Source organism: Tiliqua scincoides, chromosome 7, assembly GCF_035046505.1.
Source record: "Tiliqua scincoides isolate rTilSci1 chromosome 7, rTilSci1.hap2, whole genome shotgun sequence".
NCBI lineage: Eukaryota > Metazoa > Chordata > Lepidosauria > Squamata > Scincidae > Tiliqua > Tiliqua scincoides.
This window is the reverse complement of record NC_089827.1, coordinates 37134471-37141670: the sequence shown is the minus strand read 5'-3', so window position 1 is coordinate 37141670 and position 7200 is coordinate 37134471.

Genomic DNA, 7200 nt, shown 5'->3' with positions numbered 1-7200 from the left:
AACCTGCACTAGTGGCAAGCAGATACTATCTAAGTGACACCATGTAATATGTAAATACTGTTAATAATTAATAATAATAATCACTAGAATTCGCGTCACCCGCTGCGGGAGGCCTGCACGTCACCCCATGTAGTGGGTCGGGCAATGCCCCAGGTGGGCGTGGTGATGTACCATCGCCCCGCCCCCACCGGTTTTTTGGCTGTACCTTTTGTTAGAACACAGATATTTCAATGTGGATTGTTTCATTGCATTCTGCATGAAATTACGCATTGATTGATATATGACATGATGGTCTTATTCCTCCAAATTCTGATTTTAGTGATTTTGACACTAATCAAAGTCAGGCAAAGGGGAATGTGAGGACACCAGAAGGGTCCTGATCCAATGGAGCTGCTCCAGAATGCAGCCTCCCCCCCTAAAAAGAACAAAAAAGAGGCTTGAATGGTAAGGGGAAAGTTTTCTATTTTGCACTTGCAAAGCCAGGAGGGTCTTTATTCTGATGTGCCTGAAATAGAAGAACTTTAAACTGGGCACCGGGAGGGCTGGAAATCTCACTGATTCTTTTTGGGGGGTTGTTATTGCAGGCAGACTACAGAGTAAGCTCCATTGACCACTATGGGACTTACTTCAGAGTAGACATGCATAGGATTGGGTTCACAGGCTGCAATCCTACCCACACTTTCCTGAGAGTAAGCCCCATTGACCACAATAGGACTTACTTCAGAGTAGATTCACTTGGTGGAACAGGACTGGCTCCCCCTTATTTAATTATTTCTTTTATTTTAATTAAATTATTTATAATTATTTATTTTAATTTGCTTGATGATGTCACTTCTGGCCATGACATTACTTCCAATGGGTCCTGTACAGACTGTCATTCTAAAAAGTGGGTCCCAGTGCTAAAAGTTTGAGAACTGTTGCAATAAGGTGTTTGAAAGTTGGCAAGGGGTGTGTGTGTGTGAGAGAGAGATGCTACAACAGTGATTTTCAACCTTTTTCATCTCATGGTACACTGACATGTATCAGTAAAATGGTCAAGGCACACCACCAGGTTTTTGACAATTGACGAGGCACACCATGCTGTCAGTGGGGGCTCGCATCTCCCATTAGCCCTATTAATAAATGACCTTCCCCCAAATTCCTGTGGCACACCTGTGGACCACTCACAGCACACCAGTGTGCCACGGCACATTGGCTGAAAATGGCTGCTCTACAACTTTTCAAAATCACTAAAATCAGAGTTCAGAGGTATAATACCATCATGTTATATATCAATCAATGTGTAATTTCATGCAGAATGCAATGAAACAAACCACATTGAAATAACTGTGTTCTAGCAAAAGGTACAGCCAAAAAACCAGTGGGGGCGGAGTGATGGTACATCACCATGCCCACCACCTGGGGCATTGCCCTGCCCACTGCATGGGGTGACGCGCAGGCCTCCCACACCAGGTGACGTGAATCCTAATGATGCAACTGGGTTGGCTACCACTGCCCTAAACAAAAGATGGGTGCCTTGCTCATCTTTTTGTCACTGGCCAGAAACATGGCAGGAACAAACACAGTCTGTATTTGAAGACAGAAAGATACTTTTCCTTTTCCTAGATTAAGCCATCCAACACTGTACCCAACTATTAGAACTGCTTGGGAGTGTTAGGAGGGTTCTTCTTTATTGTAAATAAATTTTTAAACTTATACATATTGTAAGCTTTTAATCTACTTACTTAGATTTGATTTTGTCATATGACGGTTGTTTAAAATTTTTCCTGCTTGATGATGCCATATCTGGCCATGATGTCACTTCCAGGTTAATGACATCACTTGTGGTGTTTGCCATTCTAAAAGTGGGTCCTGGTGCTAAAAAGTTTGAGAACCACTGAGCTAGAACAATATGGTCAGCTGACCCCTAAAAGCAAACTCACTCCTTGCACCAGCCAACCACACATTGGACATGTACAATTTAACCTGCCTGATGACCTAGGGCCCAATCCTATCCAACTTTCCAGCATTGATGCATCCCTAAGGTAAGGGAAAAAATGTTCCCTTAACTTGAGAAGTACTCCATGACTGATCCTCCACTGCAGGACGCAGTGCATGCCCTAATGGTATGGCTGCACTGGCGCTGGAAAGTTGGATAGAGTTGGACCCCTAAGCACACGGGTGCTCACACTTTTTTGGCTCGAGAGCTACTTTGAAACCCAGCAAGGCCCAGAGATCTACCAGATTTTTTTTACAATGTCCACGCCATCATAACATATAACATTTATGTGTACAATGTATGTTAGTGTACCTTGCATAACCGCATGAGCCAATATTGCACAACACAACATAATTAACTATAAACATTTTTTTGTAATTACTTGAGTTTACTTTGATGACTTGCACTGAAGTGAATCAGCCAAGGATGCATAGTCCAGCCAGTAGCTGCTGACAGCCAGCCTCAAGCACACTTCCAAATGTTCATCAGTCATGGTGGAACGGCACTTGGACTTAATGATCTTCATGCAGGAAAAGGCTGACTCACATAAATAAGTGGAGCCCTTCCTGCCTCAGGTGCTCTTATATCCCTGAGGGCCCTATTGCCTTCAAGTGGCTGCAGCTGTGCAGCACACTCTGCTGGATGCCCAGGCCTTACCCTTAAAGGGGCCACTGCTGACACCACATCTACCTCCTCACCAGATCTTCCTGGATTCCAATACAAGGGGGGGGGGGAGCAGATCTCTATACAGACCAGTGCAAAAACAGGGGAAAGGTGTGGGGAAGATCTCTATATAGACATCACAGCAAGACCAGTGCAAAACCCCTTGCACACAGAACCAACAGATGGAAGTTGGGGGGGGGGCAGATCTCCATACATACCAGTGCAAAAACAGGGGAAAGGTGTGGGGGAGAGAAGATCTCTATATAGACATCACAGCAAGACCAGTGCTTGCACACAGAACCAACAGATGGAAGTTGGGGGGGGGGGCAGATCTCCATACATACCAGTGCAAAAACAGGGGAAAGGTAAATCAGCCCCAGTAGAGTCAACGGGGCTCACTCCCAGGGATGCGTGGACAGGAGCTCACTCCCAGGGATGCGTCACTCCCAGGGATGCCCCCTCGCAGGACGGGGCTCACTCCCAGGGATGCGTGGACAGGAGAGAAGCCTGTGATCGACTCATTTTGCCTCGCGATCAAACAGTGGATCTCGATCGACATACTGAGCACCCCTGCCTAAGCACATGGTGGCACTTCTAGTTTAGAGCTTGTTCATGCACACTGCATTCATCATTCACTATCAGATCCTATCAGATTAATCCCTACAAATAGAAATATTAGCTCACCCACTGTCAACTTTCACATAATGCTCACTTACTTTCCAGGGTTGTCATATGGATTACATCAAGGCAATACATGTGAGTGCTATGCAAATGCCAAAAATATTCTACAAATGCCAAGGATTGTTTATTATTGATTCTGAGGGATCGGGTCAATGCAGGAGAAAAGGGGCTAATATGAAAGCACCTGAATTTTCTTCATTTGCTTTTCTTTTCTTTAAACTTGAAAGATGCAACCTTGTTTAAAACATTAGGGAGCAAATTGAGAAGTTGCCCAATAAATGACGGGGGAAAGCTGGCTTTGCAGAGGAATTTCTGAGCTGGCAAAGGAAAGTTTCTTCATTACACTCGCCTTCTTCTATTGGCAGGTTCCCCCCCCCCCCCAAGTCTTTTATTTCCTGGGAACCAGCAATTAAGGAGATCAGGGCTTTAGAAGGGAAAAGAGAGAGAGAAAGAGAGTGAGTGAGTGAGTGAAAGCTTTATCACATGCATTCTGTCAAACTTGCTGCAAAGAAAGATCTCAAGAACTTTTAACTGTTTCTGCTGTGGAGGATTTCAACTTTTGTTCTGCACATGTCTTTTGTATGGCCTGGAATCTGTAGTGGGGGAGGAAAAGAGCCAAGCTTGAAGGTGGAAGGGTGAACAGGGTGGGGAGGAAAATACTGGCCAAAGAAAGAACTCTTCTCCTCCCTCCCGGGTTCCTTCTTTCCTATTTCTACCTCCGGATATAAGATCTACCTCACTGAATACCATCTCAGAGTGGGGTTTCCCCCTCAAGATTCTTCCACTGGAAGTCTGAGAAAAGAGTATCCATCCATCCATCCATCCATAGGACAGAAATTGGGCATTACAAAGAACTACAGATTGCTACTGCCAGGTAAGTTTGGCTTCTCATCCTCTCGACACCCTTTCTTCTCTAAGTCTGGTTTCCTTATTTGTGAATCAGTCAGAAGAAAGAGCTGTCTTCTGGGACTCACAAATATAAAAAAACGTTTTCTAAGCGTTCTGATAAAAAGAAGAGATAAAAAAAATATTTTTTTTATAATTTTCTGTAACATAAATGCTTAAAAATTAATGGTTTGTTAAAGGAAGTAGTTGTCATGCTGGTGGCTAAGAACAAGCATGATGGAATAGGTAAAATGTTGACTTTTCTTGATTTTACTGGTTGCGAAAAAGCAGCAAATAATTTGAAAGCTGCTGCATACACTTTTGCCAGCCAAAGTGCGACTGATTAAAGGCATCGCCTTTATACTGCAGTTGCCAATTGGTCAGAATTTCATCCTTCCCGTCAGTTTCCAGAAAAGACAAATTTTAAAAACAAAACAAGAAGCATTTGTTTTGTTAAATTCGTATTCATTGTCATGTCACTATGTTAGTGAAAACACAAATTTTGTAAGCTTGTTGGGGCAGAGGCATGTCTCTTTTTTAAGCTTCTTGTTCTGTAAAGAACCATGTACACTGATAGCACTACATGAGTATACTTTATAAACTAATCATTCTGACAATAAAGAATATTGTATACAAACCTATAATTGTTTGTATAAAGAATATTGTGTTATTTAAACACAATAAACAAACGTGGCTAAACAGAGGCCATTCATCTTAAAGGCTTTCATAATTTTCTTATGTACAATCAACCTGAAAACATACTGACAGCCCAATCCTATTCAGTGCTGGTGCAGCCAGGTTGCATGGCCTGCTGGAATTTAGGAGGCTGGAAGTTTCCTTGGGGTAAGGGAACATTTGTTCCCATAAACATTTGTTCCCTTACCCAGTGTTGAGCCTCAACCTGTTCAATTGGGTTATTCACATCTACCCCAGCGAAATCACAGGCGCAAGTCCAGAAGCTCTGTGAAAGGCTTCCAGTCCCCGGAAAGGGGTTGGGATATGGCAGAGGCCTTCTCCACCAACCCCACCCCCTCCCAGGCCTGAAACTCCCTCCTCCACCCTTTTCCACCCCAAAGCACCCCCTTCCTGCTTCTGTTCCATCCTTCCCCCGCATTGGGGGAGGGGGGAACCTACCAGTGCCATCTTCCCTACTTCCCTACTACCAGTTCCCTACTTCCAAATTATTGCAAACATGCCTTAAGTTTATTAAAGTTATTGCAATGGGTAGCACCAGCACACCAGCTGCTGTGCCAGCACTGTACAGGAATAGGACTGGGCCATGAGGCTTGTCAGCCTGCCACTTCATATCATTATTTTGTCATTATAACAAACCCATAGAGTAAAGAAGTGTCATTGGACAGTGGCTTGCATAGGACATCCTAATGACTTAATTGTAGAAGCAAGATTCAAGCTGGAAATGTCCTGATTTTCAGATACAGCAGACAATATTTAACACACAAACAATGGGTGAAGACCTTGGGATTTGAAGTTTATTTATATTCCATGATGAATCTACAGAACCAGTGGAACTTTTTAAGATGGATAGATGATGAATGGTATTATTATTATAATGGTGGTATTTTTTTTTTACTATTTTCTAATTTTAATTTCTTTCGTTCTATGAAATGTTAAACCGTTTCTTCATTCCCCCCCCCCTTGATCTTTTTATATGTGTCTAATGTTGTACCAGATCAAGAAGATTGGTCCCTAATCACACTGATGTAAGACTGTGATCAGTGTGGTAATTCTTCTGTCCTGACCCTAATGAACAAGACTGGGTCACCTTTGCATTTCATCCCATATCTGACCTATTCAAGGTTGCACCTACACAGTTACACTTCCCTAGGATTCAGCACTAGGGCATGTATACTAGGTTTTCTGTTGCAGATATATGCAGTTTATTATTATTTATTTATTATTAATATTAAGGCTCTTGCACTTGATCCCAAGAATCATGGCTAAGGTTTTGAAAACATCCTGCTGGAAAGGTGCATGTTTAACATTGTTTTTTATGAGACCACAACTGATGTAGAAAGTTTACTCGTATGGACCCACAATTCTAAAAGGTACCATTTGAAAAGAGATCCGTTTTCATCTCAAGATCAGGACAGGTGCCATCTATTCTAATGTTTATTCAATGTGTGTTGAACTCTAGGCTTGATATGAGGGATATGGAAAGTGGGTTTCTCAAGGAGAAGACCAGTAACAAACAGAAAACGAGACTTGCTGGATCAGGCCAAAGATCCATTTAGTCCAGCATGTTGGTTTCCACAGTGGCTAGTGAGCTGCTTTTGGGAAGCATAGGAAGCACCACTCCTTGCCACAGGATGTGGTGATGGCATCTGGCCTGGATGCCTTTAAAAGGGGATTGGACAAGTTTCTGGAGGAAAAATCCATTACAGGGTACAAGCCATGATGTGTATGCGCAACCTCCTGATTTTAGAAATGGGCTATGTCAGAAATGGGCTATGTCAGAAAGCCAGATGCAAGGGAGGGCACCAGGATGAGGTCTCTTGTTATCTGGTGTGCTCCCTGGGGCATTTGGTGGGCCGCTGTGAGATACAGGAAGCTGGACTAGATGGGCCTATGGCCTGATCCAATGGGGCTATTCTTATGTTCTTATGCAAACAAGCAGAACATGAAGACAGTGGTCCTCCCCCTCTTTTTGTTTCCAAAAGTTGGAATTCATCAGTATAATGGGGTTTCTATATAACCCTAATGACTAATAGCTGGACAAGCTTCACCAAGAGACAGTTCGTCTTCCTACTGCTCTGTGGGCCCAATTCTATCCAACTTTCCAGTGCTGATGCAGCTATGCCAAGGGGGTGTGCACTGTATCCTGTGGTGGGGGAGCACTCATGGAGGCCTCCTCAAGGTAAGGGAATGTTTGTTCCCTTACCTTGGGGCTGCATTGTGACTGCATCGGTACTGAAAAGTTGAATAGAATTGGGCCCTTTCTCTCCAATGTGCAATTACAAATGAATCTTTTTTTG